Below are 11,782 nucleotides of genomic sequence, written 5' to 3' on the forward strand. Positions count from 1 at the left end.
TGCTGCAGGAGTGCCACTGCCAGTGTGACTAGTGGTGACCAGTGCCTGACCACCAGTATATTAGTAGTATTGTATACTATCTCTTTATCAACCAGTCTATATTAGCAGCAGACACAGTACAGTGCGGTAGTTCACGGCTGTGGCTACCTCTGTGTCGGCACTCGGCAGGCAGTCCGTCCATCCATAATTGTATTATAATATATACCACCTAACCGTGGTTTTTTTTTCGTTCTTTATACCGTCGTCATACTAGTTGTTACGAGTATACTACTATCTCTTTATCAACCAGTGTACAGTGCGGTAGTTCACGGCTGTGGCTACCTCTGTGTCGGAACTCGGCAGGCAGTCCGTCCATCCATAATTGTATTATAATATATACCACCTAACCGTGGTTTTTTTTTCGTTCTTTATACCGTCGTCATACTAGTTGTTACGAGTATACTACTATCTCTTTATCAACCAGTGTACAGTGCGGTAGTTCACGGCTGTGGCTACCTCTGTGTCGGCACTCGGCAGGCAGTCCGTCCAACCATAATTGTATTATATACCACCTAACCGTGGTTTTTTTTTCATTCTTTATACCGTCGTCATACTAGTTGTTACGAGTATACTACTATCTCTTTATCAACCAGTGTACAGTGCGGTAGTTCACGGCTGTGGCTACCTCTGTGTCGGCACTCGGCAGGCAGTCCGTCCAACCATAATTGTATTATATACCACCTAACCGTGGTTTTTTTTTCATTCTTTATACCGTCGTCATACTAGTTGTTACGAGTATACTACTATCTCTTTATCAACCAGTGTACAGTGCGGTAGTTCACGGCTGTGGCTACCTCTGTGTCGGCACTCGGCAGCCCGTCCATAATTGTATATACCAGTGACCTAACCGTGGTTTTTTTTTCTTTCTTTATACATACATACTAGTTACGAGTATACTATCTCTTTATCAACCAGTCTATATATTAGCAGCAGACACAGTACAGTGCGGTAGTTCACGGCTGTGGCTACCTCTGTGTCGGCACTCGGCAGCCCGTCCATAATTGTATATACCACCTAACCGTGGTTTTTTTTTCTTTCTTTATACATACATACTAGTTACGAGTATACTATCTCTTTATCAACCAGTCTATATATTAGCAGCAGACACAGTACAGTGCGGTAGTTCACGGCTGTGGCTACCTCTGTGTCGGCACTCCGCAGCCCGTCCATAATTGTATATACCAGTGACCTAACCGTGGTTTTTTTTTCTTTCTTTATACATACATACTAGTTACGAGTATACTATCTCTTTATCAACCAGTCTATATATTAGCAGCAGACACAGTACAGTGCGGTAGTTCACGGCTGTGGCTACCTCTGTGTCGGCACTCGGCAGCCCGTCCATAATTGTATATACCAGTGACCTAACCGTGGTTTTTTTTTCTTTCTTTATACATACATACTAGTTACGAGTATACTATCTCTTTATCAACCAGTCTATATATTAGCAGCAGACACAGTACAGTGCGGTAGTTCACGGCTGTGGCTACCTCTGTGTCGGCACTCGGCAGCCCGTCCATAATTGTATATACCAGTGACCTAACCGTGGTTTTTTTTCTTTCTTTATACATACATACTAGTTACGAGTATACTATCTCTTTATCAACCAGTCTATATATTAGCAGCAGACACAGTACAGTGCGGTAGTTCACGGCTGTGGCTACCTCTGTGTCGGCACTCGGCAGCCCGGCCATAATTGTATACTAGTATCCAATCCATCCATCTGCATTGTTTACCTGAGGTGCCTTTTAGTTGTGCCTATTAAAATATGGAGAACAAAAATGTTGAGGTTCCAAAATTAGGGAAAGATCAAGATCCACTTCCACCTCGTGCTGAAGCTGCTGCCACTAGTCATGGCCGAGACGATGAAATGCCAGCAACGTCGTCTGCCAAGGCCGATGCCCAATGGCATAGTACAGAGCATGTCAAAACCAAAACACCAAATATCAGTAAAAAAAGGACTCCAAAACCTAAAATAAAATTGTCGGAGGAGAAGCGTAAACTTGCCAATATGCCATTTACCACACGGAGTGGCAAGGAACGGCTGAGGCCCTGGCCTATGTTCATGGCTAGTGGTTCAGCTTCACATGAGGATGGAAGCACTCAGCCTCTCGCTAGAAAACTGAAAAGACTCAAGCTGGCAAAAGCACCGCAAAGAACTGTGCGTTCTTTGAAATCCCAAATCCACAAGGAGAGTCCAATTGTGTCGGTTGCGATGCCTGACCTTCCCAACACTGGACGTGAAGAGCATGCGCCTTCCACCATTTGCACGCCCCCTGCAAGTGCTGGAAGGAGCACCCGCAGTCCAGTTCCTGATAGTCAGATTGAAGATGTCAGTGTTGAAGTACACCAGGATGAGGAGGATATGGGTGTTGCTGGCGCTGGGGAGGAAATTGACCAGGAGGATTCTGATGGTGAGGTGGTTTGTTTAAGTCAGGCACCCGGGGAGACACCTGTTGTCCGTGGGAGGAATATGGCCGTTGACATGCCAGGTGAAAATACCAAAAAAATCAGCTCTTCGGTGTGGAGGTATTTCACCAGAAATGCGGACAACAGGTGTCAAGCCGTGTGTTCCCTTTGTCAAGCTGTAATAAGTAGGGGTAAGGACGTTAACCACCTCGGAACATCCTCCCTTATACGTCACCTGCAGCGCATTCATAATAAGTCAGTGACAAGTTCAAAAACTTTGGGTGACAGCGGAAGCAGTCCACTGACCAGTAAATCCCTTCCTCTTGTAACCAAGCTCACGCAAACCACCCCACCAACTCCCTCAGTGTCAATTTCCTCCTTCCCCAGGAATGCCAATAGTCCTGCAGGCCATGTCACTGGCAAGTCTGACGAGTCCTCTCCTGCCTGGGATTCCTCCGATGCATCCTTGCGTGTAACGCCTACTGCTGCTGGCGCTGCTGTTGTTGCCGCTGGGAGTCGATGGTCATCCCAGAGGGGAAGTCGTAAGCCCACTTGTACTACTTCCAGTAAGCAATTGACTGTTCAACAGTCCTTTGCGAGGAAGATGAAATATCACAGCAGTCATCCTACTGCAAAGCGGATAACTGAGTCCTTGACAACTATGTTGGTGTTAGACGTGCGTCCGGTATCCGCTGTTAGTTCACAGGGAACTAGACAATTTATTGAGGCAGTGTGCCCCCGTTACCAAATACCATCTAGGTTCCACTTCTCTAGGCAGGCGATACCGAGAATGTACACGGACGTCAGAAAAAGACTCACCAGTCTCCTAAAAAATGCAGTTGTACCCAATGTCCACTTAACCACGGACATGTGGACAAGTGGAGCAGGGCAGGGTCAGGACTATATGACTGTGACAGCCCACTGGGTAGATGTATGGACTCCCGCCGCAAGAACAGCAGCGGCGGCACCAGTAGCAGCATCTCGCAAACGCCAACTCTTTCCTAGGCAGGCTACGCTTTGTATCACCGCTTTCCAGAATACGCACACAGCTGAAAACCTCTTACGGCAACTGAGGAAGATCATCGCGGAATGGCTTACCCCAATTGGACTCTCCTGTGGATTTGTGGCATCGGACAACGCCAGCAATATTGTGTGTGCATTAAATATGGGCAAATTCCAGCACGTCCCATGTTTTGCACATACCTTGAATTTGGTGGTGCAGAATTTTTTTAAAAACGACAGGGGCGTGCAAGAGATGCTGTCGGTGGCCAGAAAAATTGCGGGACACTTTCGGCGTACAGGCACCACGTACAGAAGACTGGAGCACCACCAAAAACTACTGAACCTGCCCTGCCATCATCTGAAGCAAGAAGTGGTAACGAGGTGGAATTCAACCCTCTATATGCTTCAGAGGTTGGAGGAGCAGCAAAAGGCCATTCAAGCCTATACAATTGAGCACGATATAGGAGATGGAATGCACCTGTCTCAAGTGCAGTGGAGAATGATTTCAACGTTGTGCAAGGTTCTGATGCCCTTTGAACTTGCCACACGTGAAGTCAGTTCAGACACTGCCAGCCTGAGTCAGGTCATTCCCCTCATCAGGCTTTTGCAGAAGAAGCTGGAGGCATTGAAGAAGGAGCTAAAAGGGAGCGATTCCGCTAGGCATGTGGGACTTGTGGATGCAGCCCTTAATTCGCTTAACAAGGATTCACGGGTGGTCAATCTGTTGAAATCAGAGCACTACATTTTGGCCACCGTGCTCGATCCTAGATTTAAAGCCTACCTTGGATCTCTCTTTCCGGCAGACACAGGTCTGCTGGGGTTGAAAGACCTGCTGGTGACAAAATTGTCAAGTCAAGCGGAACGCGACCTGTCAACATCTCCTCCTTCACATTCTCCCGCAACTGGGGGTGCGAGGAAAAGGCTCAGAATTCCGAGCCCACCCGCTGGCGGTGATGCAGGGCAGTCTGGAGCGACTGCTGATGCTGACATCTGGTCCGGACTGAAGGACCTGACAACGATTACGGACATGTCGTCTACTGTCACTGCATATGATTCTCTCAACATTGATAGAATGGTGGAGGATTATATGAGTGACCGCATCCAAGTAGGCACGTCACACAGTCCGTACTTATACTGGCAGGAAAAAGAGGCAATTTGGAGGCCCTTGCACAAACTGGCTTTATTCTACCTAAGTTGCCCTCCCACAAGTGTGTACTCCGAAAGAGTGTTTAGTGCCGCCGCTCACCTTGTCAGCAATCGGCGTACGAGGTTACATCCAGAAAATGTGGAGAAGATGATGTTCATTAAAATGAATTATAATCAATTCCTCCGCGGAGACATTGACCAGCAGCAATTGCCTCCACAAAGTACACAGGGAGCTGAGATGGTGGATTCCAGTGGGGACGAATTGATAATCTGTGAGGAGGGGGATGTACACGGTGATATATCGGAGGGTGAAGATGAGGTGGACATCTTGCCTCTGTAGAGCCAGTTTGTGCAAGGAGAGATTAATTGCTTCTTTTTTGGGGGGGGTCCAAACCAACCCGTCTTATCAGTCACAGTCGTGTGGCAGACCCTGTCACTGAAATGATGGGTTGGTAAAGTGTGCATGTCCTGTTTTGTTTATACAACATAAGGGTGGGTGGGAGGGCCCAAGGATAATTCCATCTTGCACCTCTTTTTTCTTTTCTTTTTCTTTGCATCATGTGCTGATTGGGGAGGGTTTTTTGGAAGGGACATCCTGCGTGACACTGCAGTGCCACTCCTAAATGGGCCCGGTGTTTGTGTCGGCCACTAGGGTCGCTAATCTTACTCACACAGTCAGCTACCTCATTGCGCCTCTTTTTTTCTTTGCGTCATTTGCTGTTTGGGGAGGGTTTTTTGGAAGGGACATCCTGCGTGACACTGCAGTGCCACTCCTAGATGGGCCCGGTGTTTGTGTCGGCCACTAGGGTCGCTAATCTTACTCACACAGCTACCTCATTGCGCCTCTTTTTTTCTTTGCGTCATGTGCTGTTTGGGGAGGGTTTTTTGGAAGGGACATCCTGCGTGACACTGCAGTGCCACTCCTAGATGGGCCCGGTGTTTGTGTCGGCCACTAGGGTCGCTAATCTTACTCACACAGCTACCTCATTGCGCCTCTTTTTTTCTTTGCGTCATGTGCTGTTTGGGGAGGGTTTTTTGGAAGGGACATCCTGCGTGACACTGCAGTGCCACTCCTAGATGGGCCCGGTGTTTGTGTCGGCCACTAGGGTCGCTAATCTTACTCACACAGTCAGCTACCTCATTGCGCCTCTTTTTTTCTTTGCGTCATGTGCTGTTTGGGGAGGGTTTTTTGGAAGGGCCATCCTGCGTGACACTGCAGTGCCACTCCTAGATGGGCCCGGTGTTTGTGTCGGCCACTAGGGTCGCTAATCTTACTCACACAGTCAGCTACCTCATTGCGCCTCTTTTTTTCTTTGCGTCATGTGCTGTTTGGGGAGGGTTTTTTGGAAGGGCCATCCTGCGTGACACTGCAGTGCCACTCCTAGATGGGCCCGGTGTTTGTGTCGGCCACTAGGGTCGCTTATCTTACTCACACAGCGACCTCGGTGCAAATTTTAGGACTAAAAATAATATTGTGAGGTGTGAGGTATTCAGAATAGACTGAAAATGAGTGTAAATTATGGTTTTTGAGGTTAATAATACTTTGGGATCAAAATGACCCCCAAATTCTATGATTTAAGCTGTTTTTTAGTGTTTTTGGAAAAAAACACCCGAATCCAAAACACACCCGAATCCGACAAAAATAATTCGGTGAGGTTTTGCCAAAACGCGTTCGAACCCAAAACACGGCCGCGGAACCGAACCCAAAACCAAAACACAAAACCCGAAAAATTTCAGGCGCTCATCTCTAGTAGAAGCAGGGATCTGTCCAGTGCTTGATCAGTCATTAGGCTGATCAGGCTGTAGCCTAGGACACAGGATCTTGGGGGGCACCAACTGCCAGATGACATGTCCCTTGTACATTTGTTTCAATTTACTTCTGTAGATGCTGAGTACTTCTCATTAGTGATGAGCGGGTTCGGTTTCTCGGAAACCGAACACCCCCGAACTTCACCCATTTTACACGGGTCCGAGGCAGGTTCGAACCTTCCTGCCTTGCTCGGCTAACCCGAGCGCGCCCGAACGTCATCATCCCGCTGTCGGATTCTCGCGAGATTCGGATTCTATATAAGCAGCCGCGCGTCGCCGCCATTTTCACTGGTGCATTGGAGATGCTAGGGAGAGGACGTGGCTGGCGATGCCTGACCTTCCCAACACTGGACGGGAAGAGCTTGCGCCTTCCACCATTTGCACGCCCCCTGCAAGTGCTGGAAGGAGCACCCACAGTCCAGTACCTGATTGTCAAATTGAAGATGTCAGTGTTGAAGTACACCAGGATGAGGATATGGGTGTTGCTGGCGCTGGGGAGGAAATTGACAAGGAGGATTCTGATGGTGAGGTGGTTTGTTTAAGTCAGGCACCCGGGGAGACACCTGTTGTCCGTGGGACGAATATGGCCATTGACATGCCTGGTCAAAATACAAAAAAAATCAGCTCTTCGGTGTGGAATTATTTCAACACAAATGCGGACAACAGGTGTCAAGCCGTGTGTTGCCTTTGTCAAGCTGTAATAAGTAGGGGTAAGGACGTTAACCACCTCGGAACATCCTCCCTTATACGTCACATGCAGCGCATTCATCATAAGTCAGTGACAAGTTCAAAAACTTTGGATGACAGCGGAAGCAGTCCACTGACCACTAAATCCCTTCCTCTTGTAACCAAGCTCCTGCAAACCACACCACCAACTCCCTCAGTGTCAATTTCCTCCTTACCCAGGAAAGCCAATAGTCCTGCAGGCCATGTCACTGTCAAGTCTGACGAGTCCTCTCCTGCCTGGGATTCCTCCGATGCATCATTGAGTGTAACGCCTACTGCTGCTGGCGCTGCTGTTGTTGCTGCTGGGAGTCGATCGTCATCCCAGAGGGGAAGTCGGAAGACCACTTGTACTACTTCCAGTAAGCAATTGACTGTCCAACAGTCCTTTGCGAGGAAGATGAAATATCACAGCAGTCATCCTGCAGCAAAGCAGATAACTCAGGCCTTGGCAGCCTGGGCGGTGAGAAACATGGTTCCAGTATCCATCAATAATTCAGAGGCAACTATAGACTTGATTGAGGTACTGTGTCCCCAGTATCAAATACCATCTAGGTTCCATTTCTCTAGGCAGGCGATACCGAAAATGTACACAGACCTCAGAAAAAGTCACCAGTGTCCTAAAAAATGCAGTTGTACCCAATGTCCACTTTACCATGGACATGTTGACAAGTGGAGCAGGGCAGACTCAGGACTATATGACTGTGACAGCCCACTGGGTAGATGTATTGCCTCCCGCAGCAAGAACAGCAGTGGCGGCACCAGTAGCAGTATCTCGCAAACGCCAACTCGTTCCTAGGCAGGCTACGCTTTGTATCACCACTTTCCATAAGAGGCACACAGCTGACAACCTCTTACGGGAACTGAGGAAGATCATCGAAGAATGGCTTACCCCAATTGGACTCTGCTGGGGATTTGTGACATCGGACAACGCCAGCAATATTGTGCGGGCATTACATCTGGGCAAATTCCAGCACGTCCCATGTTTTGCACATACATTGAATTTGGTGGTGCAGAATTATTTAAAAAATGACAGGGGCGTGCAAGAGATGCTGTCGGTGGCCCGAAGAATTGCGGGCCACTTTCGGCATTCAGGCACCGCGTACAGAAGACTGTAGCACCACCAAACATTCCTGAACCTGCCCTGCCATCATCTGAAGCAAGAGGTGGTAACGAGGTGGAATTCAACCCTCTATATGCTTCAGAGGATGGAGGAGCAGCAAAAGGCCATTCAAGCCTATACATCTGCCCACGATATAGGCAAAGGAGGGGGAATGCACCTGACTCAAGCGCAGTGGAGAATGATTTCAACGTTGTGCAAGGTTCTGCAACCCTTTGAACTTGCCACACGTGAAGTCAGTTCAGACACTGCCAGCCTGAGTCAGGTCATTCCCCTCATCAGGCTTTTGCAGAAGAAGCTGGAGACATTGAAGGAGGAGCTAAAACAGAGCGATTCCGCTAGGCATGTGGGACTTGTGGATGGAGCCCTTAATTCGCTTAACCAGGATTCACAGGTGGTCAATCTGTTGAAATCAGAGCACTACATTTTGGCCACCGTGCTCGATCCTAGATTTAAAACCTACGTTGTATCTCTCTTTCTGGCAGACACAAGTCTGCAGAGGTTCAAAGACCTGCTGGTGAGAAAATTGTCAAGTCAAGCGGAACGTGACCCGTCAACATCTCCTCCTTCACATTCTACCGCAACTGGGGGTGCGAGGAAAAGGCTAAGAATTCCGAGCCCACCCACTGGCGGTGATGCAGGGCAGACTGGAGCGAGTGCTGACATCTGGTCCGGACTGAAGGACCTGCCAACGATTACTGACATGTCGTCTACTGTCACTGCATATGATTCTGTCACCATTGAAAGAATAGTGGAGGATTATATGAGTGACCGCATCCAATAGGCACGTCAGACAGTCCGTACGAATACTGGCAGGAAAAAGAGGCAATTTGGAGGCCCTTGCACAAACTGGCTTTATTCTACCTAAGTTGCCCTCCCTCCAGTGTGTACTCCGAAAGAGTGTTTAGTGCAGACGCTCACCTTGTCAGCAATCGGCGTACGAGGTTACTTCCAGAAAATGTGGAGAAGATGATGTTCATCAAAATGAATTATAATCAATTCCTCCGTGGAGACATTCACCAGCTGCAATTGCCTCCAGAAAGTACATGGGGACCTGAGATGGTGGATTCCAGTGGGGACGAATTAATAATCTGTGAGGAGGGGGATGTACACAGTGAAAGGGGTGAGGAATCGGAGGATGATGATGAGGTGGACATCTTGCCTCTGTAGAGCCAGTTTGTGCAAGGAGAGATTGATTGCTTCTTTTTTGGTGGGGGCCCAAACCAACCAGTCATTTCAGTCACAGTCGTGTGGCAGACCCTGTCGCTGAAATGATGGGTTCGTTAAAGTGTGCATGTCCTGTTTATACAACATAAGGGTGGGTGGGAGGACAATTCCATCTTGCGCCTCTTTTTTCTTTCATTTTTCTTTGCATCATGTGCTGTTTGGGGACAATTTTTTTGAAGTGCCATCCTGTCTGACACTGCAGTGCCACTCCTAGATGGGCCAGGTGTTTGTGTCGGCCACTTGTTTCGCTTAGCTTAGTCACACAGCGACCTTGGTGCGCCTCTATTTTTCTTTGCATCATGTGCTGTTTGGGGACAATTTTTTTGAAGTGCCATCCTGCCTGACACTGCAGTGCCACTCCTAGATGGGCCAGGTGTTTGTGTCGGCCAATGGTGTCGCTTAGCTTAGCCATCCAGCGACCTTGGTGCGCCTCTTTTTTTCTTTGCATCATGTGCTGTTTGGGGACTATTTTTTTGAAGTGCCATCCTGCCTGACACTGCTGTGCCACTCCTAGATGGGCCAGGTGTTTGTGTCGGCCACTTGTGTTGCTTAGCTTAGTCACACAGCGACCTTGGTGCGCCTCTTTTTTTCTTTGCATCATGTGCTGTTTAGGGACAATTTTTTTGAAGTGCCATCCTGCCTGGCACTGCAGTGCCACTCCTAGATGGGCCAGGTGTTTGTGTCGGCCACTTGTGTTGCTTAGCTTAGTCACACAGCGACCTTGGTGCGCCTCTTTTTTTCTTTGCATCATGTGCTGTTTGGGGACAATTTTTTTGAAGTGCCGTCCTGCCTGACACTGCAGTGCCACTCCTAGATGGGCCAGGTGTTTGTGTCGGCCACTTGTGTCGCTTAGCTTAGCCATCCAGCGACCTCGGTGCAAATTGTAGGACTAAAAATAATATTGTGAGGTGTGAGGTGTTCAGAATAGACTGGAAATGAGTGGAAATTATGGTAATTGAGGTTAATAATACTATGGGATCAAAATGACCCCCAAATTCTATGATTTAAGCTGTTTTTTAGGGTTTTTTGAAAAAAACACCCGAATCCAAAACACACCCGAATCCGACAAAAATTTTTCCGTGAGGTTTTGCCAAAACGTGTCCGAATCCAAAACACGGCCGCGGAACCGAATCCAAAACCAAAACACAAAACCCGAAAAATGTCCGGTGCACATCACTACTTCTCATAAGTTAAAGTGTGCCTACTCTGTACCCCGCACCACTGGAGTATGCTAATGATGCCACAACCATCTCTGTCTGTGACTCAGTGTGCAGTCTGAGTGGAACTGGGAGGAGCAAACAGGAACCAGGGACCATGGGGGCTATTTACCAAGCCTTGGAGAGAGAGAAAGTAGACAGACATAAAGTACCAGCTAATCAGCTCCTAACTGCGATGTTACAGGCTGTGTTTAGAAAATAACAGGAGCTGTTTGGTTGGTACTTTTTCTCCATTCACTTTATCTTTCTCTAAGACATAGTAAATAGACTCCCTAATGACAGCCGACAGCACACAGGATGGCAGTGCATGCAGTGCAGTTGTCAATGACATTAGCAAGTTGTTTGGACACACTGACATCTGTGTGTCCAAACACTGCTCCTGGGTTTCACTAGGAGCTCCTGGGTTTGACCCGGAGCTTTCCTGGGCAAAACCTAGGAAAGCTCCGGGTCCTGTCGGAGTGTCACCATCTGCCCTGAGAGTATGTGCGGGTCAGCTCGCCCCCATATTCACCAAGATCTTCAACAAATCGCTGGTGCTACAGAAAGTCCCTTCCTGCCTCAAAAGGTCCACTATCGGCCCGGTCCCCAAGAAACCCTCTATCACGAACCTGAACGACTGCAGTCCGATAGCACTGATGTCTGTGGGCATGAAAACTTTAGAGCAGTGGTAGCCAACCCTGGTCCTCGAGAGCTACAAACAGTTCATGTTTTCTAGTTCACCTGGCAGGTGCACATGTGCAGTTATTACTAACTGTCACATTTTAAAAGAGGAGACCTGGAAAAGGTACACTGCTGGTAGCTCTCGAGGACCGGGGTTGTCTACCTCTGCTTTAGAGCATCTTGTGTCCCTACGGCAGGGGTGGGGAACCTTTTTTCTACCAAGGGCCATTTAGACATTTATAAAATCCTTCGGGGGCCATACAAAAATTATCAACTTAAAATTAGCCTGCCCCTAGTAGTTATGCCCCAGTAGATATGCCCCCAGTAGTGCACTGCCAGATACACATATGCCGCCACAGTGCCAGATACACATATGCCGCCAGTAGTGCACCGCCAGATACACATATGCTGCCACAGTGTCAGATACACC

The 11,782-nt window shown here is 48.3% G+C and overlaps 1 long non-coding RNA gene across 1 annotated transcript in view; it reads right to left on the minus strand.

Moving 5' to 3' along the window:
- Positions 1-11,399, minus strand: part of LOC135057942 (uncharacterized) — a 33,144-nt gene extending 21,745 nt beyond the window's left edge. The window contains exon 1 of the long non-coding RNA XR_010244479.1: positions 11,301-11,399. This is a non-coding gene — a long non-coding RNA (uncharacterized LOC135057942). The remainder of the gene's footprint in view (positions 1-11,300) is intronic.
- Between the last annotated feature and the right edge of the window lie 383 nt (positions 11,400-11,782).

This window comes from Pseudophryne corroboree, chromosome 3 (assembly GCF_028390025.1).
Source record: "Pseudophryne corroboree isolate aPseCor3 chromosome 3, aPseCor3.hap2, whole genome shotgun sequence".
In the NCBI taxonomy this organism is placed as follows: Eukaryota; Metazoa; Chordata; class Amphibia; order Anura; family Myobatrachidae; genus Pseudophryne; species Pseudophryne corroboree.